Source organism: Gallinula chloropus (genome assembly GCF_964237585.1).
Source record: "Gallinula chloropus genome assembly, chromosome: 3".
Classification (NCBI taxonomy): Eukaryota; Metazoa; Chordata; class Aves; order Gruiformes; family Rallidae; genus Gallinula; species Gallinula chloropus.
In genome coordinates this window covers 105,954,999-105,978,661 of record NC_140087.1, presented here as the reverse complement: position 1 = coordinate 105,978,661, position 23,663 = coordinate 105,954,999, and positions in this window count along the sequence as shown.

Sequence of the window (23,663 nt, the reverse complement as noted above, 5' to 3'; positions counted from 1 at the left end):
AATGTAAAACCATTAGCGGGTCATTGTCAAAGTTATAACATGTCCTTTTAAGCTGCTTAGCAAACTGGTGGCAGCCTATGATACAGGGATTAACCTGTGCCAGGAGTGACTGAGTGGATCGCAGTGGATGGTTAATATTCAGCCTGCCTACAAAGCTTTGAAGCTGCCTCACAGAATGATACAATGAAGCGATAAAAAGAAATGCATTAAAAACAAAGGGAACAGAAGTTTTCCTTTCCTGTCCTTTATCTTTGCTTCTGACATACAAGAAGCAGCACGGGTGTCAGAGCTTCAGTCTGAGATTGGAGTTGCCTTTTTAAATTGGGCTTTGCTCCCCCAGGCAAAGGAGCTGCTTGGGATTTGCTCTCTTGAGTGTGGGCTGACCTTGGCTGAGACCCTAAACCAGTTTTCCTGAGGTGGGACCCTGAAGGTGCTATCCCAGAGCTGTGTTTAGGCGTGCAGTTTTAATGACAAGTATTTCAGACACGGGGTGCACAGCTGTGGTGTGAAGCCAGCATCTATTGACCCAGGTATATCGCGCTCCATACTGCCCAGTACACCCACCAGTGCAATGGGCATAACAAGACTTTTAAGGAGAGCTGTACATCTGCATTGCTAATGCCAGTGACATTTATTCCCCTAGAAAAATGGCTGCAAGCAGATTGATTGCATTATTGCTTACTGGACTGGTTGGGTTTACAGAGCACATTGCTAAGATGGGCAGACCACACCCTGCTGTATAAGATTTGGGCTGGGGCCCAGGTTTTCTGCATTAGTTTTCAGGGGCAAGCGCAGGATAGGTGGTTAAGGAGAGGAGGAGGTGGGCAGAAAGACTGGTACCTGTGTCTCTCTTCGGCATCTTTCCTGACTCCTCACTTGCAGAGGAGGGCATGGCATTAGTGTGGTTCGGACAGAGTTACTGCACAGTCCAGGTGCGTTGGATGTACACAGGTGGGGTCTGGCAAGAGAACTAAGGAGAAGAGAGAAAGAGTGGAAACCTGTGCTCCTGTTCACTTTTGTTGACTATAGTGTGACCTGATCTACACCAGTGCTTTATTCTCTTTTAAGAGCATTTTATATGCGCATTCCAGTAACAAGTAAACAAGTGTTAGGGCAATGATGAATTAGCCTAGACAACAGTTTACAGATTACAGCAGAAGAGAATGTGGGTAATAACATTATTAATCATCTCGGTTATTCATTCCATTTTTGACCTATTAATGACTATTTGTTTATTTTTCTACTGGGAAATCAGAATCACCAGGAAGGGGATCCTCAAGCACTGGCATGCAAAAATTTCCCCACAAATTTTGTTTCTGTCTTCTTTTTTTATATACATAGTAATAATTTTAATTTGATGCATCTTGGCTAGACCACACATCTATAAATTAAGTGTGATACTACTGTACTTGGTGCACCAAGGTGGTTTTGGCTTAACTGGTGAATTTCAAATACTCAGAATGCTTCATAACCATGCTGTGTAATTGTTAATGTGTATAGGCATTCTCAAACTTTTAATTTCCCTATCATTGTAGTCTGGTCTGCTAGTATTTGATTGTAATAGAAACAAACATTGTTTTCTACTTGATTTAGCAAAACAATCATTAAAGTTTAAAGAGATATTTCCCCAATAACAGATCTTGTAAATGCTGTTATGGGAAACAGTCAATAAAGTATAGAAAAATGCTAATAAAGTTAATCAAATTGTGTGAAGAAAGCTGAATTTCTGAGAGAATTCTGAGATTTAAACCAAAATAATTTGATTCTAACTCAGATTGGACCCTCCCCCCCAAACATACTAAAATATAAATTTTGCTGTAAAAGACTAGGTGGAGGCTCTGGTTCTGAAGGTCTTTGCCTTGTTGTCATCTTCAGCCACTGGAGAGAGAAAATTCCTCGGTTTCTGTCTGAAGAGCAGCATCCCAGCCTGGTTTTGCTAGAGTCATGCAAAAAGCTGATGGCCATTGATTTTAATACCATTGCCATGGTTGGCATTCCATAACTAGGGATGTTTCCCATGGATTTCGTTCCCAGGATCCTGTAATCCTTTTGCTGAATGTCCTTCCTTCTGAAGGATTAAAGAAAACTCAAAAGGTAGCAGTAAAGTCCAGGAAGAACAATTGAAAGTCTGAAAATCCTGCCTGACATTGAAAGATTAAAGAAGCTCAGTATACTTACGGAATTACAGGCCGGTGAGCCTCACCTCTGTGCTTGGGAAGATCATGGAACAGATCCTCCTGGACGACATGTTGGAGCATATGAGGGAAGAGCATGTGATCCGGGACAGCCAGCACGGCTTCACCAAGGGAAGGTCATGCCTCACCAATCTGGTGACCTTCTATGATGGAGTGACAGCAGTAGATAAAGGGAAGGCGACCGATGTCATCTACCTGGACTTGTGCAAGGCCTTTGACACAGTCCCCCACCACATCCTTATCTCTAAATTGGAGAGAAGTGGATTCGATGGATGGACCATCCAGTGGATAAGAAACTGGTTAACAGACCATAGCCAAAGGGTGGTGGTCAATGGGTCTATGTCCAGGTGGAGGCCGGTGACCAGCGGGGTCCCCCAGGGGTCTGTGTTGGGACCGGTGCTCTTTAACATCTTTATCAATGTCATCGATGATGGAATTGAATGCACCCTCAGCAAGTTTGCGGATGACACCAAGCTGAGTGGTGTGGTTGACACCCTGGAAGGAAAGGAAGCCATCCAGAGGGATCTTGACAGGCTGGAAAGATGGGCCCAGGGGAACCTAATGAGGTTCAACACTGCCAAGTGTAAGGTGTTGCACTTGGGACGGAAGAATCCCAGACACAGATACAGACTGGGAGAAGAGCTTCTTGAGAGTAGCCCTGCTGAGAAGGACTTGGGGATTGTGGTGGATGAGAAACTTAACATGAGCCAGCAGTGCTCTTGCAGCTCACAAGGCCAATGGTATCCTGGGCTCCATCAGAAGAGGGGTGGCCAGCAAGGACAGGGAGGTTATTGTCCCTCTCTACTCTGCCCTCGTGAGGCCCCATCTGGAGTACTGTGTCCAGATCTGGGGCCCCCAGTACAAGAAGGATGTGGAACTGTTGGAGAGGGTTCAGAGGAGGGCCACAAGGATGATTAGAGGGCTGGAGCACCTGCCCTACAAAGAGAATCTGAGAAAGCTGGGCTTGTTCAGCCTGGAGAAGAGAAGGCTGCGGGGGGACCTCATTGCAGCCTTCCAGTACCTGAAGGGAGCTTATAAGCAGGAGGGGATTCGACTTTTTAAAAGAGCAGATAATGGCAGGACAAGGGGGAATGGACTAAAGCTAAAGGAGGGAAGGTTTAGATTAGATATTAGGGGGAAGTTTTTTACAGAAAGAGTGGTGAGGTGCTGGAACAGGCTGCCCAGAGAAGTAGTGGATTCCCCATCCCTGGAGGTGTTCAAGGCCAGGTTGGATGGGGCCCTGGGCAGCCTTGTGTAGATCCAGGCCTGGAGGTTGGTGTCGCTGCCTGTGGCAGGGGGGTTGGAGCTCTGTGATCCTTGGGGTCCCTTCCAACCCAGACCATTCTATGATTCTATGATTCTACTTAGATTATCTGAAAGAAGGTTAAGAGGTGACTTAAAGTCTCAAGTTGAGAAACAGTTTTCTAATACATGGGGAATCTCTAAAAACCCATAGTAAGATCCAGTGATTGAATCCTTACTTGGGACAAGTTCACACAAAATATGACAAGTATGAGACTGTAGCAACCTGAACAGGGTTTTTTTTTGGTGCTGGTGCAGTCTCACTTATTTTAAGATTTTAAAATGTATCTTTGCTTTTAAGCTGTTTTACCTTGACCAGAAATTATAAGGTTTATGCAGAAGTGTCTGGGTGAAATGCTATGGTATGTGTTGTGTCCAAGGGCAACCTATACAATCATAATTTCTTATTAATTCTTTAGTAATGAATGTTCCCTACTGCAAAATAAAATAGGCCCCTGTAACATACTATCATTTGCAGTTTTCTGGCCCTAATGTCAATACTCAGAAACTTGTCAAAACTGTTTTGTACCTCTGTGTGCTTAGCCCAAAGAAAAGGAAAGCCAGTTAATATAAAAAGGTATTTTTAGCTTTTCTGAAAGCTTCTTATGCCAATCCCTAAAAAGAAACAAGAATTTTCTCCAAAAATGCAAATGCTCTGTCTAGAAGCAAAAGTATCGTTTTCAGTTTTTAACTGCTTCATCATTATGTGTCACTCCCTATGTATAGTAAGTGCTTCATGACAGTTGTTTCTAAGACATAATCAGGGACTTTTCCAATAACTACATAATTATATTTCATAATATGCGTATTTGTGAGGCATGGGTCTTTAAGGGTTCTCAGCATTCAGTAGTCATTAACTAATGCTCACTGTACCTCTATAGAACAGGTAAGATAGTATTTTTATGGGCAGATGGTCCTATAGATCACACCAAGCATTGCTAGCACGGAAAGCAACAGTGCTTAGGCCCTTCTGATTTCCAAATTGCATATTCAAGTCTCCAAATCAAAACACTGTATTAGCTATGCAACTATATGAACAGTGATTTTGGTATCATGCCCTAAAACTCCAAATCTGAACAACGGTTTTATTGGCCTCCTACCCTAATGCAAGGGGTAATGCTGCAGCACTCTACCTAATTTGTCAAGATCAGCAACATTAGCCTCTGTAGTTCTTACAAGGGCTTGACCTTACTTATTGGGCTAGTCCTACAGAAATTAAATCACTGCATGAAAAGTATGTTTCATTAAAAACAACTGTGAAGAAGTGGCATTACTTATTTTCAAAGATGGCCTTTATTTTACAGATCAATGGCATTATGATACGGCAGTAACGTCCATAGAACAGCAGGGGCCAAGTGCTTGCTATGCCAGGCACAGTCCTTGCTGTTAAGAGTGCTTTATAAAAGTAACCAATAGCAGACCAGGATAAATGAAAACTGCGAAAGACCCTCCAAACTATTTAGAGTCCATTCTGTCCCTTTTGTGTGCCGAAGGGAAGCACACATGCCTGCTGAAGAGGAATATCCTTTCACAAGGGATTTCTTTGATCACAGGCCTCAACACCTGCCCACAGCCTTCGTCCCTGCTCTTTGACCCTTTATGTCTGGCAGAAGCATCTTGAAGTCATATGTCAGTGTTGTGATGGCAGGGCAGAGTCCAACCAAGCCTTATTAATGAATAATTCTCATACCTGACAGACCTGAAGGAGAAACTGATAAGTCACCTTTCTCATCCAGAAACTTCCCAATGCCATGTTATGCTTTCTTATTATGTTTTCTCATGTATTTGTGAAAGAGATTGGCAAGGCAAATGTGAAAGAGCTTAGCTATGGTAGAAATGCAATGGAAGAAAAACATGACAACCTGTCTGGATTTATTTTGCCTTGAGTTTTGGGCACCATCAGACATAGCTTCTGGACTTCCGTTCTCCTAGGTATTGTCACAGTGTCTTGATGATTAGGTAGAAATCACTGGGTGATGGACAGAAAGGAAATGGGAGATTTGCCATACTGTCACTTGAAAAGTCTGTTACAAATATTTAATAATATATTTCAGAGATGGCTGGCTGGCTGAATAAGCTCATACTAGGACATCTGAGTTTGCATTTTGACTAATTCAAAATTTTTGCCAAATCCAAAAAAACTAAGAAAACAAAATTTTTACTGGGCTGACAGTATGTGTGTTTTAAATTAGAAAAGGAAAAGTGTTTCCCAAAACAAGACCAAGTTTCCTTTCCTCTTTTTGGTTTCTGGCACAAGTCATGTAGATGTGGGAGGGAGAAAATATCCCGCACAAAAGAAGAGAGTCTTGGGAAGTCAGTGATATAAAAAAACAAGTTTATTGAAAAAAACCACCACCGATGCAAACTCAGTGTTCCACCACAAAATGAAAAGTAAGGTGCAGAAAAGGTGGCAGTCACAGATCTGTTTCTTTGGTGTTTTCAACTCACTTCATTCCAGATGAGTTCTGGACAGCAACTTTGTGCCATGTAAACTCATCTCAAAGACTTAAGACATGACAAAGAAGCACTACCAGTTTTGCAGAATGTGATCCTGGCAGATGGAGGGGTCAAAGGCCTTTGCAGGCAATGATCTACAGAGCAAAAGCAGATCATTAGCCTTGTGAATGAGGTAGGTTCTCCTTGGGAGATGAGAATATTGGAAAACACAAGTCAATCAATGTAGTAAAATCTCTGTATCCTCTGCATTTTCAAATGCTTATTTAGAGTTATTCTATAATATGGTATCATTTTATGGCTTGGCAGTGCAGGTTACTGATCATATAATGCGCCCAAAGGAATCTGACCATTTGCAAACATCAGTAACAACCAGTAGTCAGCAATTGAAATGGGATTGATATCCATTCCCTTCAAATGGGTGTACTAGCATTTCTTATAGAGGGGAAAGACCAAATGAAGGAGGAACTTCAGCATTTCTATAAATGTACATCTTAATTATTGGTTAAGCTGCTCTCAGTAGTATTTGGACCCCAGTATCAGCTTTCTTCTGAACTTCAAAATGACTTAACTCAAAAAAAAAGAAAGCACAAGAATTAAGAGTAGAAGGAGAACAGATGCTTTGCAGCTGTTTTTGAAGGGGAAGGTAGGGTCTGAATTTGGAAGCTCCATCACTGAATTCTGGGGCCATGGTGCATACTGAGAAATGGTACCTAGCTAGAGAGCCCTGCTCATAGGGAAGGATATAAGGCAAATAACATATAGCTGCTATTAGTCACCACCATGGCATCATTTCTAAGTTTAAGCACTTTGGCTTTGGGGGTATTTTATTAAGAATATCATATTTTCAGAAGAAGAAGATGCCTTTGTGGAAGGCTGTGAGCAGTTCAATACAAAAACCTTTCCAGAACTATCAATGAGAAGTAAAGTTTAATGAATTGTTTTCAACTGAAAGATTTTTTTTTAACTTCCAACCCTAAGTGCTGGATCATAGTTCCTTAGTTTTGTGGAGCAGGATATTTTAGTAAGAACTTATATTTTTGTAAACCATATGACACAGGTACCACAAGAAGTACCAACAACAAAAGTGTGAACTGCCAGCCCTTCATCATCACAGACTGATTCCTATTATTTATTTCCTTCCATTCTCCTGCTTATGTGTTCCTCTGTAAGGGCTAGTTAAAAGCATAGGAATATATGGTCAGCTTTTCCAGTAGAAGTCCCCCAAAGATATATGTGAGGGCCTGTTTGTAGAAGATCTGGTAAAAGAAATATTGAAGTAACATACCTTAAAAATAATGCAAAACTATTAGGAAAAATAAGTCCTGGGAAGAGTTGCATAGGACTGTGATGGTACTTGCTGACTGTGTGAAAAAATGTCAAATACAGTTCAGTGGTGGCAGTGTAAAGTGGTGCTAACTTTAGATGCACGAGGTGGCTTTTGGACTGCCTCTCACCACACAGAAGAAATCTTTGAGTTCTCCAAAACCATCAGCTCAGGTTTCAATACAGATGAAGGTAAGAGAAGTGGTCAAATTTGTGGAACGGCTTTTGCAGATGGAGTGATAAAATAGGCTGGGGGTCTTCAGCCTGAAGGGAGCAAGTGGTGGAAATCCCTGAGATCGTGTGACAGGTGGTGGGATGGTGAATAAAGAAAGATTATTCAACCCTTCTCATAACATTGGAACTAGAAGGCATCAAATGTAAACTACTGGGTGGCAAGTTTGGAACAAATGCCTGGTGTATGGTTAGACTGTGCAACTCCATGAGTACAAAAAGAGTTTATACATGCACAGAAAGTTATTAAGCAAGTTCATAGAATAAAGAGCTATTAAAATATCTTCTTATCAGACAGTCCCTGGCAACACATGATGAAGGGACGAGTGAGCCAACTGAGAAGCTCTAAGTACCATATTTGCCCTGTTCTTTGCCCAGTTCTTAGCTCCATTGCTAGAAATGTGACAAAAGGTTGTAAGGTCTCTTAGTCTCACACAGCAAAACTGATTCCATGTTGATGGAAGGGTACTTTCAAATATTCTGTTTTGTAATCTATATGATGTGTGAAGCGTATGTGTGTGTGGTAGATCTTGACAGTTGCTGTGACCACAATGGGGAGATGTTCAGAGCAAGGCCACTGCTTCCCAGTCACAGCTTCCTCATTGTGCCCTTTGGTGCTAATGAACCTGAGAAGGAGGGGATTTCAGAGTTTCTATGTCTCTTACTCAATTCCAGTAAATTTGTGCCAAGAAATGGTAAAACTCTTTTTTTTTTAAAATGAAATGGTGAGGCCAATATTTTGTGGTTTGTCTACATTCCCCCCCCCTCCCCGGTTTAATTTAACCAGGCAGTCAAATTTCAATAATCCTCATCCCTTCCTGACTCACTGTTTTATGTTGATGTTTATTCATGTTCTCCTGGTTGTACAATTTACCAGTTCCCTCTCCTTAATGTGTTGATACCAATGTTCGGGGATAGCATAAAAACCTATCCTTTACTCTCGGTCATTTATTCTCTCTTGTCTTGTTTGGTTGCTTTAGAAGTGTTTGCACTGACACAAATAGACTTTCCTTGTGCATGGAAAGAGATAAGGTTGGGGTTTTCTGTTGTATTTGTTCTGTACCACACATATTTTCCCCACCCACTGCCTCACTCACTTTTATATATGCTCACACACAGATGTACTTATATACAAGCAAGTTTCAGAGAATTTCACTCATCTTAGAAGAATGTGACCAATGTCTGGGATGAAATGTTTGTATTTTCAGCATCACGAGTCATTTCCACTAATCTTACCATCAGAGGTGGGTGTTTCTGGGAAGGGTGCTAAAACATCTATCACTCAGCATTTAGGACACTGAAATAGTATTAGTGAAAGTAGTGCTATGAAGAATTGGAGTGCACAAAGTTACAAACTCTTTGCTCTATGCCCAGTTTAACTCCATTTTCAGAAGCAGAGAAGTGATTTATCTAATAGGGGATGCAGTTTTCTGGGTTTTTCTGCCTATTCCTTTATTGCAAATGTCGATGTGGCTCATAGTTCTGCCTCATTGCTGTATCTTTGACTACTGCTTCTCATAGGGGAATCTGCACAGAGATAATTCAAGTGATTTTATGAATAGAGGGATTTTTCTGAACCTGCTGCATTTTGCGTTCTCCCTAAACCGTCTGTCTTTGCAGATAGATGAGTGCATCTGCAAGTTTCAAGATGTGCAGTTTCAGTGGGTGGGGTAGGAGGAGTGCGGTGGGGTGAAGGAAGAGAAGAAACGGTCTCCAGCATCAGTAAAGTTTCTGGTGCCTCACATCAATATCTGTTCTCTTACAGGTTCTGCTTTTTAAACACTGACCTCAAGAGAAGCTCTGCAGGATGAAGGGGTTATTATATGACTGGACACCTCGAGTCACCTGGGGTAAATTACTACAGACTCTCAGTTATTAATTAAGTCCTTGTGTTCTGGTGAAACCAGTGGAGCTTGTTTTCATTGGTGTAGTATCTCAGCCATCAAGTTTAATGAATCGTTACAAATAATTTAATCTGCACTTGCAGGTGCTATTAAAACATTTATTTATTTTTTTTACCCAGAGATTTTTTTTACCTAGGAAGAGCAATCTTTCTCAATTACAATGGTTTAAATATGGAGTAGTGGGATAGGTTTTGCTCATTAGAAAGCCTGATGCTGAATTCAACATTCCCTTCTGCTAAACTTACCTCCTCCAGAATTTAAGACTAAGTTGCAGGGGATAAAACATAAGGCCCTGGTTAATTGCAAATAAATAGTGCCAGAAATCTTTACAGATGGTACCTGAAGTTCACTGCTGAAGACTATCCAGTAAACTATATATAATTTGCACGACATGTATGTACAGGAAGCAGGAGAACAACTTTTTTTTGTGGTTTCTCACATTTGTAAAAAAACAAAACAACAAAAAAAGAAATCATAAATGAATGCTCTCGGTCTGTGAAACTTCTTATTTGGGAAAATAGCAACCTGTATTTCTATTTATTTACCTTAATTAAATTAATTAATTTAACAAGTCTGAAGATTTCAGCATTTTACAGGATACAGGTGTAAATATCTGGCGAGTAGAGTGTATATATTAAACTACATCTACTTAGCTAGTAAATATTTTGCCGCATTAGTTTGCTCATTCCCAAGCAATCAGTTGTGAACTCCAGTGTTGTAACGGGTCCACAGGGAACATTTGTGCTTTGGTTGGCACTTAGATTAAATTCATCAAATGATTTTTTTTCCCCTTCAAGGCTGACATTTCAGAATGTTTTTTTTTTTTTTTTTAAAGGTTGTGTGCCAACTGCCAAAGTCAATTAATTAAATGGTAAATCTGAAATTTGTAGGGGAAGACTATCATTCCATTTTGCTGTGTGACCTTGGAAAAGTGAACATTTAATCCACAAAATGCATGGTTTACCAGAGGGCCCTGGTCTGTTTGCCTTGAAAGTAAGAGCAAAACTCCCAGAGATTTTCTTTTTGAGATTAGAGATTACCTCAAGGATGGCATTTTACTCTGCATTTTTCTTCTGCTTTTAATATTTGGTAGTAATGAGAATATCCATTGAGTCCCTGCTGTGCTTGATAGTTTAAACAATTCAGCGCTCGGTAGAAGGAAAACATGCAAAATTGTGGCCTCCTTTTCCATACATGTAGAGGTACCCCAGATGAAGGCCTATTGTGCAGGCACAGAATTTGTGATTGCTATGCTGGCCAAGGAACTTCATCCTCAGTTCTGTAATGGCATACTTAACAGAAATGAGCAGATGTTGATCCTATTCTAAGACTGTGTAGGTCCTGCAAATCTCTCCCCAAAAAAACACAGCTTCCAGGGAGTGTACATGTATGTGCCTTCAGTGGCTGCAAAGGCATCCTGGTTTCAAAGGTTGGAATGCACCTTTCCCCTCTGCCTCTTATTGAAATCCTCAAACTCTATTTGACCATCGCAATATCCTTGGAAATGAGTGCAGTGCACTGACTGTTCATCAGTTGTTTGTTTTCTCATTATTTTTGTATTTGTTTCATATGTTTGTTTATGTTTTCCATACCTGAAAACCATGGTGTGGATCAGGACCCTATAGTTTGGGCCCTGCATATGCATGGAATGGAAACACAGCTCAAAGACAGTAGAAACAGCGAGTAGGACAGGTGCTTGAGGCTGACAAGGTACATGACACAAGACCTTTCTCCCTTTCCCAGTTGAAATGCTTTCATTCTGTGTTTTGTTATGACTTCAAGTTCAGGACCTGTACCTAATTTTTAGCCTGCCTGTTCCCCATTTGTTTCTTCAGGAAGAGAAAATCTACCTAAAGAGAGTGGTTTCATTCATAATCAGAAACTTGTAAGGATTTGGTCTGTTTGACAGCTCAGTGTGATGGTAGTAGAGTTCAGGGAAAGGCACTGATCAGCCATCTGTAGTAGGGAGAAGTGGTGAAAGCTGCTGGTACCATGGGTATTTCTTAAATACTCACCTTCCAGGAATGGAGACACTATATGTTAAGATATTGGAAGGTTCAGGATTCGTAATCTTGTGCTTTCTCCAAGCCCTTTGCTTCATCTCTCAAAGCTCTGCAATGCAAGTCTTAGGACAAGTTTATTTCTCCACCACCTCTTTGGAATTGTCATGCCTTCCTAGATATAGGATATCCTGCAGTAAGGACGCCTCGTGTTTTCCTGTTAAAATTCTTTCTTCTTGTGAAAAAGACTTACAACTGTGATGGCCCAGGAGGACTGAGTCACTTTGGGATGGGCACAGGTGGGGGATATTCATCTCTGCTTTTCTGAGACAGTGTTACTGTATTTAATCTATGGAATATTTGATGTAAAACATTAGCAAGAATCATTCTAAGAATGAAATACATGAAGGATGCCAAGCTGTGGCTAATGCTCAGGGTCAAAACATGTTTGGATTCCCAGTTTCTTCATATTGTAAAAATGGAAGTGTTTCTATGTATGCCTAGAAGGAGAATCCCTGGGGGAACTTGTGAAACTTTACTTTAAACACTTGAAGGACTTCAGAAGGTGCTAAGGCTAAGCAACAGAGAAGTTTAGAATATTGAATTTTGGTTTAAATCCTATCTGAAGCACCTAAAGTTCTGGGTGGGTCTGAAACTCAGCTGATGTTTGTTTAAAATTCCTTGCTGTGGGATGGATTTGTTGATATTTATTTATCTCACAGGAATGTTGGGCAGGCAAATGTGTCAAGTGCTCACTTGTTACAGTAATAACTGTACTATATATGGACTTAGATAGAAAAGGTGTTTTAAGTGGCTTGTAAAATTTGGCAGAGAACCAATCTCATGAATGTCTCTAGATGATCGCTAGATTATCAAGTTTCCCCTAACCAATGGTTATCCATACTGTTCCTGTGCAAACCGCCTGTTTCTCCCCGTGAGAAGTGAATCCAGTTTTCCAAGAGATCATTAAACACGAAAGAACTAAACATCCTAATTTTTTTCCCCTCAAAGTTGTATCTCAGCATTGTCTTCATCAGTAGCCTTGTCTGCAGGAAGCGTAAAGTTTCCTGCTATGATTTTTTGACTGCTGCCAATTATCAGATCTGCTTTTGGCAGCTTTCCCCTCAACCTGCTGATTAGCTAATGTGTGGTTACTAATACAATATGGGAAAGTGGTGTAAACGAGGAAGCAAAAGATTTATTAATTTCATGTGGTAAATACTCTTTGTAATATAATTATCAATACTGTGAAAAGAAATCCTGGCTTAAGAAATAGTCAGGTTTCTATGTGTTTTGTGAAATGAGGCACAAGAATTTTGTGCAGTAAACATAATACATAATTCCGTATTGATACACACACATCGTATTCATTAGATTTGTAGATTTTAAAGGCAGAAGAGGGACCATTAGAGAATCGAGTCTAACTACCTGTAAAACACAGGCCACAGAATTTCGTCCAGCTACCCTGTATCAGAATTAATAGAAAACAGGAGCCAAATCCTGAGCTGGATGTACAACAGTGTTCCTCCACCAAGCTGGAATAACAGTTGAGAAATTGGCAGTAGACTTAAGTGACAATGGATTCTTTTTGCATAAACCTAAATTAAAATGGTCACTTTTATTTTAATAGCAGTGTTGAAAGAGCTTTGCTAGCAGTGAGTTTTTACAAAGTATTTTAAACTTTAAAAGAAAATGAGATTTTTTTCCAAACCTTTCTGGGGTGATTGTGTTCCTTTTTGTAATTTAAACTCGTCCCTTCACTGGATCTCCTGAAGAAAAGTCATAAAGTTAGTAGAAGAAAACTGTTTCTCTTAAAATTGAAACCTGTGCCAAGATTCTTATTTGTGATTAATTCATGCCCTAGGATTTCAGTGGGGGAAGGAAGAACTAAATAATATAATAAACCCCTGAATTTTCTCAAAGCAAAGAAGAACTTGAACTCAAAGATTAAAAGTTTCAAGAGCTAAAATGTAGAGTCTGTGATTTCTTTCATTAGGGTCTATATTTGGCAAAGCAAGATGTCTCATCACTCTTTTGTAGCCATCTGTATGTGTGTGTGGATGATGTTATTATATTTATAGCAGATACAGCCTTATCATTTAGCCACAGACAGACTTCTACCTGCTCAGAGCTACAAGGTTTAAGAATGCACTCAGAAAATATTGACATAGCCAACGCCATAACATCCTGCATTCTGCACAGAAACTAAGACTTTGTGCACACCAAAGCTGAACAAAAAAACTTCCTTCCTGCTGCCCTAACTCTTTCTAAGGAGAAAGTGTTTAAAGGAAAATACCAGTGTGGGGACAATATCCTTCAGATTCCAAATAATTTTCTGTCAGTTCTGTCTCAGGAGCAGAAGACGAAGGCTTTTCTGTTAAGTGATACAGAAATTTGTGACTGTCAGTGACGACATTTGGAATACATAGAAAGGATGACACCTCTCTATTAGAGTAGCTGCTTATGCAAGTAGTAAGCAGAAAGAATCTCCTCTCAGAATACTCACATTCTCAGTGGTTGCAAGCTGGTTTGTCTGATGACCTGTTGGAGGTGCTTTATATTTGCTTTAAAAAAAAAGTAATTGAAACACATACATTTTAATACACTCCCCACACTTTTTTCCCTCGTGCTTTTCTTCTTCAGAGCTGAAATTGTGTTTCAACATGTCACAGGACATTTTTGTGCCACCGTTATGTAGAGAAAATGTTATAATAATTTCCTGCAAAGATAAATATCAGAAGACATCCTCTGAAGCTTACCAGTAGGCCCTGCTTCTCTCTCCCTCTCTCTCTCTCTTTGTACTTTAAGCAGGACTAGAAGAGCCAACCCCTCCTTGTGAAACAAAGCTGCCATTTGTCAGGATTTCAGCGTTCCACATCCTTGATAAAATCTTAATTTCCTTCTATATCCAGCTCCTCAGCTGCTCTTTCCACGATACCTAGACCTCCAGTTCGTTCAGCGCTCTAAGAAATTGACAAAAAATACCTTTGCATCTATATTGTGCAGCCAGGCAAGACCAACCTTCTAACAATGTCTTCTTGAGTGTTGTCCCTTTGTGCATTTCAGCCTGGTAGCTTATGTTAGATGCTACTTTGAAATGGATCCTCAGGAACAAAACATTGGGAACAGTGGCTTGTGAATGAGGACACCCTTTGCATCACACTAAAAAGCTTGGTGATGTATTCCAGCATGTAGAGGCCACTGCTCCTTCTAGTCCTGACTCATTATAATACTGTCTACCCAGATGAAGATGTGTCAAATATGTTCCGGAATATTTGAACTATGAGATGAGGTAAGGCAAGACAAAGCATGAGTGCCATGGAGAAGCCAGACAAGACATACTCTGACTGAGGTCTGAACTGTATATTGTGGGTAACTCAGCATAATCCTGTGTTTATTGCTTGGTTCAGCCCCACGTTTCTCAGGCCACTAGGCTAACCTCCAAGAAACTTTAAAAATACTGTTTTCCAGAGGCTGAAGTTAACCTATTGTTATAGAAAAATTGGCTGTGGTTTATGGTCTTGCCAAATTAAATTTAGCTTCAGTGAACGTGACATGAAATGTGTATAGTATAGCCTCACCAGCGAATAAAATGGCTCCTGCAGCCGAGTCATATATAAATATCAGTAATATAAAATTCTGACAATTGTAAGAGCACTGCATTCACAGAAGCTTTGCACTTTCACTCTGGTGATAAAACATCTGTCTGTATATAGTTCCATTTTGTCATTTGCTTGTGGAGTACTTCTTTCCTACACTAAAATTAAAATTGGAAAGACTTTTTCACTTTTGGGGAAAAGAGTGCCATTGAAGAGAAATTCTTCCTGGCAAATTAATAGATAAGGTCTGCCATGCTAACTCAAAAGCAAGCAAAAGGTAAAAATTGAATCTCTTTATCACAGTTAAGTCATTTTTCTAAACTGAGGAAGTAATATAGGATAGAAAATATAGGATAGATTCTCTTACAGAAAGTGCTTTTAAACTTTAAAAGATCCATAACTAATATTAGGAATGGGTATAAATGACAGTCTACTCTTTTAGATTATGTTGCATTTATTACATTCTACCGGGACTTTATGGAGATTCTCAAGGAATTAAAGTTATATTTATGATAAAAACATGGAACTGCTTCTAAATAGCATTTTCATCATATTAACTGTTGCCTAGATAACAGGCATATCTCCTGGAGCACCTCTATTCTGGTTGAGCACTACAGCTTGCAAATTAATACAGTCATTATAAGACAGCAAAGCTATATCACTTACCATTTCATTATTGTTCAAATCAAAATCCATATTTTTTCAGTTTTCCCTAGGGTTACAAACTGGATAGGGAAACGTTATCATCTTGCAAAATAATCTCTCAAGACTCACTCTCTTTGGTGTTAAGAGGAACAGTTAATCATATTACAGTAATTTTCATATTAATAGGTCCTGTGCAAAGAGAGAGTTAATGCTCTCCTTCCACATTCAATCCTCCAACAGAGTTTTTTATATATACATATATTTATATGTGTGTATGTATTTTTATACATATGTATATATATATATTAATCTGCTTGGAACTAGATTAGCACAAAAGATATCACGTCCTACTCAGTATATGAATTGGGGTCAAATCAACAGCATATCCTTAAATTTTTAATCAAAATGGCAATCTGTCATCCCTAAGAGAATTTGGTAATGTTTAAGTGAATAACATGAATATATACTGTATTTTAATGGAAAATACAGGGAGGAATTTACTGCAGCACAGTAAAACACTCCATAGAGTCTCTTGCAAATACATTGCTTCTTACAGGAGAAGCTGCGATCCTACAGCATGTGTATCCACTCCAAACCAAAAATAACCTTTAGACCTGAATTCTAATTTTTGAGGGAATAATGCATCCTTTACTTTGGAGATGTTCTCACATACTGCAGTTTTCTGAAAGCTTCTCAGATAATGTCATGCATGTAATAATGTAGCATTATTGTTTAAACTCAGACCTTTAACTTCATGTGTGAACATTTTGTGGTATTATTCTTTCTTCCTATCTGCTAACCCGAGTAATGAGGTCTGTTCAGAAGAACTTGTGTGTGAATTTAAGGAGGTGGCCAAGGGGTCAGGTTTTTGCCTAATTTTCTTCAATCTGAATGGAAAAGAAAGGTAGGTCAGGCCTGGAGATGGAGGGAGACCCGGCTTTGCTGTGCTCCTGCTCGGCTCAGCAGGAAGCTGCTCCGTGCAGGAGCCTGAGCTCTGCACGGGCGTTGTGGCTAATAAGCTCCACGGAGAGTGGGATCGAGACCTGGAGTGTGATGCCGACTTAATGTGGCTGCCTGGCTCCTTGAGCCGGTTGGCTGACCCCACGAAGGAGCCTACTGCCTCTTCTTTGGCTGTGTGGGAAGATGCTCCCTTGGTAAGCCTTCTCTCACTGTCAGCATCTGCTTGCCTTTTGCTAAGCTCCGTTACTGTAATGATGCCGTTTCTCTCGATATCTTTCATTATTCTCCCCACTGTCATTCCCAGGGGGTCTGGTTAAAATAAGTGGAAAGCTCCCCTGGATTTTACTGGCTTTGGTACTTGGGCTCTGCTCCTTAATTTGCTTTTCTTGTCTGTTTTTAACTCTGGTTTCTGTTTAGACACACTTCTGCTGCATTCTTCGCATCCCTCCTCTTCCCCCACTTTTGTATACTTTTATTCCTATTCCTGACCTACTCGACAACTGTTAAATTACTTAGGCAGTGAGTAAAATGCAGATTAAAAAAGTGCTTTCAGCATTGAGCTAAAATGTGTTGACAGGACTCACAAGAGGCCTAGAAGAGACACAGAAAAGTGGCATCATTTGGGGAGAAAAAAGGCTAGAAAAATTATTTTCAACAGATCTGAGGACTCACCATGGTTTTGTGGCAGCATTCCTGGCTGCCATAATGAGGTCATGAGTCCACTATTAGCACACAGGAACAGTTTTAATTGGTGATAATTTTAACCTTTGTTTAAGCAAACTTACCGGCAGCTGGAGTTGAGTTCTATCCACACTATACCAGTGTAAATCAAAAGTAATGTTATTCAAACTTATGTTCTTCGTGCTTAGCAGCACTTTAAAAGAAATAAGACTCTAACACACTCCTGAATTTCAGATATTATACTGTATTTCCATTTATAACCTGACATAATTCCCACACAGCATATGGTATTAATCTGGTGTAAACACCATGTTATGATGATACCCGAACACATACAGCTGACATGAAAATGTCTTCAAGTACAATATTTCCAAAAGCAATTATGTCTATATGGTTGGTAGTTAGCTTGCTGTGGGAATTTTTTATTTGTTATTCATAGATACATGAGGCTACATAGAATGAAACATTATGTATAAGGCAGGAGATATTTTCACTATTTGCAAAAAAGAAAACTATTTAATAATTCAGGATGGTCTACTCTTTTTGTCCTGTCAGGCTTTCATAAGGAAATCTCACCTTCATGGGAACACAGTATTTGTGTGGTGTTGGAATTTCCTTTGTTAGTGTTCAAGGGTGGATGTGTACATTAGTGCAAGGAATACAGTGACACAAAATTAAACCAATGACATTTTTGTGAGAGAAAATTATCTCCAAAATAAGTAGCTAAGGAAATTTTAAATTTCTTAGAGAAGGTAATACTCCACCTCATGTGTATATGCCCCAGACATCAACCTCCACTGGTAACTGCACTGTTTTCAATGTTCCCTGCTCAGAGGGGTGGGACACAAGCTCCCCTTGTCCAGGTAGAAGCATGTGTGAAATTGCCTAGTATTGGAGTTGAGCCAATCATTTTGTTAAAAGGAGATAAATAAAAGCATGTCTTTTGGAAAGTAGCTGCTTGTGGATGGTAATATTTTTGCTTGAACATTTGCCAGTAGGGCCAGATTCACAGCTGGTGTAAACTTTTCTAGTGCCATTGAGTTAACACCAGTTTGCGGTGGAAAATTCGTTTATTAGGATGATTTTTCACAGATTGTTTGTAGCTCCACCTGCTACCCACACTCTCAAAATTTTTTAGCCTTTCCTAGCCCATTTTTTTCCTGAGGATCCTTTCTTAAATGTGGTCCTAAGACAAACAAAATAAGGCAACCTCAGTATCCCATTCTAATAATGTAGAGGAACTGCTCAAAAATCCAGCTCCATGCTTGTGAACGTTGGTATAAATCAGCAATGACGTCACTGCAATTACTTCATACTTGCACTACAGTGAATAATGGTAGATTAGGCTCTGTAAAACGAGCACTTCCAACTCATCCCTATTTTCCAGTACAATATCTCAGTTTTAAAAGAGACGGCTAAACAAATTGCAATGGGGCAAGTGTAAAACTGAAATAACCCTGCTGAGAATTTACACCGGTGTGACTAAGAATTGAATTTAGCCCATTTGGTTGAATTCCTTTTAATGGTTTCTGCATGTTCAAGCATCCAACAGAGATTAGATGGAAGCCAGCAGACTTGCTGTTATCTGCGATACAGGCAGGACACTGGAGGTGAAAGGGTAACGCATTATCACACTGTGCCACCTGGCCCATCCAACACAATTTGAGCAACCATAATTGTATTGATTACTTCTTGTGCTCATGACTAATGACCTCTAGCTGCAACCTTGCATTTTCTAAATCTTTTATATTCTGATTTAATAATAAGATTTGATTAAAAATTGCCATTAGCCAATGCCAATGATTAGTCAGCAGGACTGAATGCCGCCAAGTTCCAATGAGTTTCATTATTTTGGAATTAAAAAGGACAGAAAACTTCTCTGAGTTAATAATACAATGATTCTGTCTCAATCAGAAATAAAAGAAAACAACTCTAATGTACGAATGTAGCAAAATATATGGCTATTACTAATAGCTGCATTTTACCAGAGAAGTGTTTGAAGAATCAAAAGGACTTTGTCACAGATGGTGGGGACAGTTTGCTTTTACTTTTTATATTTGATTGGAAAGCCGGTGTCAGATGGTGTGTGAGGGGGCATTTTCCTAAAGAAAGCCATTTCCTTTGATGAAAGAAGAACATGGGATTTATTCAGTTTCTCTGTGTGAATCCCTGCCACAATAAAACAACGCAAAGTGTATGTACGCAAAAATGAATTGTGATGGCTTTAGAAAACGACCTGGGAATTTGTCCAGGCTATTTACCTGCTGAGAATATATTAACTTATGATATTTCTGTATTTTTTTTTAAATTGGTGAAGTAATATTTAAAGGAAAGGACACATTGTCACTTTTTCCACAGAAAATAAAAAAGTATGCTGTTTCAGAAAGGTAAAATATTTAAATACATACTAATTTTTAAACGAGTAGCTAGATCCTCCTGAAGTGGCATTTGGTTAATGATATGCTTAAGGATGCACCCAAGAGCTCTGCTGACTCTGAATTGAGGCCCTGGTGTTTCTGAAGATGGAGTCCACTAGAGAAGATGCTCTGTGGGGGAAACATCTGCTGCAGGATGTGGTGTTCCCTCAGATTTTGTTGAAGCTGGCTGAAGAACTGGGTGACATTGAAGTCAATGAGAGCTGAGAGCACTCAGCACCTTCCAGGTTCAGACCTCTAAATAATGAAAGACCCTTGAGGAATAGTAAAAGCATTTCCCCCCTGTTGTATGGGAGCAAGAAAACGTTCCTCTCACTTTCATCCTCCAGAAAACAAACCATGTCCCAGATCAAAGTCCTTGAAGATTTGTAGGTTATTCGAATAAAGAAATATCAATTTTAATTACTGAGTACATAAAATCTTTTGTCACCTTCAGGAAAATAATTTTTAAACATACTTTGTTAATAAAGTTTGCTTTTGGCAACTGTTGTTTTCCACTTATTATAAGTGCCTTTAAAATGTTTCCATTAATTAAGGCTGCTTTTATAGGCTACATCCATTTAGTAAAATTACAGAAAGAAGTGCTGCCGACACATCTGCCATTGACTTCTGTTTGCCTGAGCATTTTATACCCCCGTGAACAGCACAGTGGGGAGAGAAAGCCAGTGAAAGAGAATGATAGAAAGAGGTGAATTCTGTCCAGCAAAACATGGAGGTCAGGAGAGATTCGGCTGATTACATACTCATGTTTTCCAGATTGCATGAGGAGAGTGGAAAGTTGGTTGAACTCTAGTTACAACAGAATAGCCCTCTTAAAAAATACTAATTGAAATGCTCAGAAAATAAAAATGCATAAAATGTGAATTTGAATATATGAGATTGTGTTTTGGGGGAGCAGGGAAGAAGGAGGTTGATCTGAACATCTCAGTATTAACTTATGGAGGTTTTTATACACCCTCAGCTGAAAGCATTACTAGCCAGATTATAATTATAATTACCTTGGCTTCATCTCAGTGTTTATCTGCCATGACACCCACCCAGCCACCTGCCTGCTATTAATTCATTCAACACTAACTTCATCTTTTTTCCTTTTATCTTGTTTTTTTCCTGTTATCCTAACTTTAAAAAAATGTGTCCGTTATTAGAAACAAACTAACACAATATTTGTTTGTCCATGACATCATGTGTTCCTTTGTTTAAAAAAAAAAGATAAAAAAAGAAAAAAAAAAAAAGCAACCCAGAATTCTTCATATTACAAAAATAACCTGTTTGTACTTCATAGTGAAAACTGGAAAGATCTGGCATTTGACTCAAAAACTCAGAACAGCTGATAATCTTTTTTAAATTAAATCTTTTCATCCAAAATATTGCCAGATATTCAAACAGGAGCAAATTCACGACAAGGGGCAATAAGCATGATGCACAGTTGGCTTGTAGGATTCCACTCCGGGTGCAATTCTGTGTGAGCCCTGGATACTTGCTGCTGTTGTTGCTCCTGAGATGATGAAGTTTGTTGTTTGCTCTGATGGAACACTGAAATGCCCAACTCTCCTGTAAAACAGTGCCTTAAGACCCCCACAAAACCAGAACAACTTGAAATAAGAAGTCTTTCTAAGGCATTAAGTGCTGCAGGAAGGGCTAACAGTGCATTCTGCTATGCTCTTGATAGGATAGAAAGGACTTCCCAGTATGACTGCAGCTGTGAACTGGTGCCATTGAGTGGACGTCCTTTTGGATGTTTGGTGAGCAGTAAGTAGACTGAAGAACGAACTGTAATGTGTCAGAGGGAGCTAATTATAATAATGGTTTGGGGTCAGGTAAATGCTTCACTATTTATCTGACCCAACCACTGTTTGTTATACTCCTTGTGTCAACAAATTTTTACAGAGTGAAAATTAGCAACTAATTAATTTAATTTCAGGACTTAATGTGGCTGTAAAGGAAAAGAAGCAATAAGGTGTATTGAAAATAAGCTGTATCGAGTAGTGATGTTTCTAGAAGGGAGCATTATAAACACAGAAGTGAAGAGTCTTTAAAAGCAGCTTCAAGTTGAATGGTGTGAAGGTCTCATCCTGCAACCATTCATCAAGCCTCAGTTCACCAAACTGCACTTATCTTTAAATATCTGGTCAAGTCTTGCTCAAATCAGAAGCATGTGTTTAAATGCTTTCTGCACTGGGGTCTCGCACCCTGCTCAGGCAGCATTTCTGACTTTGTTGAGCCTGCTTGCCCAGGGAAATGCGTGAGGGTGAAGGCCTAATTGCCCATATTCCTCTCTCTACTGTTGATTATACTTTTTTCAATGACATTCCTGCTCTCTGTCAGTTAAGTTTGGAAGTGTCAGAATGTAAGGCCTGTTACCTAGACCTCTGTACAGATTTTGGGGGCACAGTTCAAGCAAGCAGATGAATGAAGGAGAGTTTCTGAGGGAGCATTCTCCCTGCTTATTATATTTTTTAGCTCCCCAAAGTATGCAAGCAAAGTATGTTTATCGTTGTTTCCTGACTTGTTTCAGCTAATGTGGTCTTCTGTTGGCATAACTCACAAAGGCACAACAGCACCTTGTGTGTATGGAGGCAAAAATTTTTTGCACTTTAACACCCTTTTTAGCCTGAAGAGTTTCAATGCTTTAGGACCTACTGGAGCTGGATATTTCCCCATCTTTCTTATTTTCTATTTTTTCTTTTCTTCTTATATTGCCTCCCCATCTTTCCTTTGACGTTTTATTCTTAAAGGAGGTAAGTACTGAGGAAGCTAAGGCACAATTTTCCCAGGTCCTGGATGATTTCTTTGCTTTCAGTCTAAGCTCTACTGCTGGATGCAACCCCCTCATCCCCTGAAGGCCAGAGGAGAGCCCTGGTGTGTCCCAGCTGGATCCCTGTTCTGGGTGACTGAAGGTCCAGGGCTCCAAAGTGTATTGCAGGCTGCAGCTGCTGAACAGTTTCCTACAGTTTAAGCAGCTAGCCCCAGAAGATACAGGAAATCTGTGGCAGAGCTTAGAAAACAACCCAGATGGCTTATCTGTTGTTCCTCTCAGTCTTAGACATTAAACAGCTTTCACTCCCAATGTGCAATCATTGAATGCTGGGATTTTTGTGGTACCCTTTAAAGTTACAGGGCAATGCATGCAGGGATCTCTACTTTTAGACCTAACTTTTCTCATGATAAATTCAGGAAATATTTTAATTGTGTGCAGTTATGAGAACACATCTATCTGTCTAAAACTTCTATCCAGCTCTGTGCTGATTTGGGACTCTGTGGCTAGCCTGGCTCTGTCTTCAAAGTCATCTTTGGTGTCAGAAAGCAATTGCTGCAAGGGAAGTGCGTAGAGCTACAGCTTTCACCAACACATCGACAGTTCTGAGGCTGGGGACTGAGGGGGCAACGCGTAGGTCTTATGATCTTCCTCATCTCATTGGAAAAGGTCACAGAAGTCATCAGACTGACTGCAGAACGCTCTCTTGGGGCAATGCACCTTTTGTACTGCAGAACTGCTACTATTTTTGAAGCCACGGTCCATGCGGAACACAAATCTTTCTTCAGCATTTGTATCAGTGCATTAGAAATACCCTCAGTGAACAGGGGGAGGCTTCCTGTTCAGTCCAGCATTTCAATAAAATATTCTAAATTAGAAGAATGTTAAACAGGCAAGAAAAAACATTGCTGGATTTTGCCCCTTCTTTCCAAAAGCAAGTCAAAGATAAATTAAGGCATGGAGGTACTCAGCTGTAGTTGATGAACGTATATTTTCTTATAAGATAAAAATAGGAAAAAAAAAATCAACGTATCAGAGGTCTGTGAGTTCTTTCTGTATTACAAAACTCATCAGGCTGAAATGGGCTGGGAAGGACAGTGCTGCAGGGACAGCACAGCAGACCACAGACAGGTTTTTTTAGAGGAGAGCTTTGAATGTGCCCATGTCTTCTGCTTC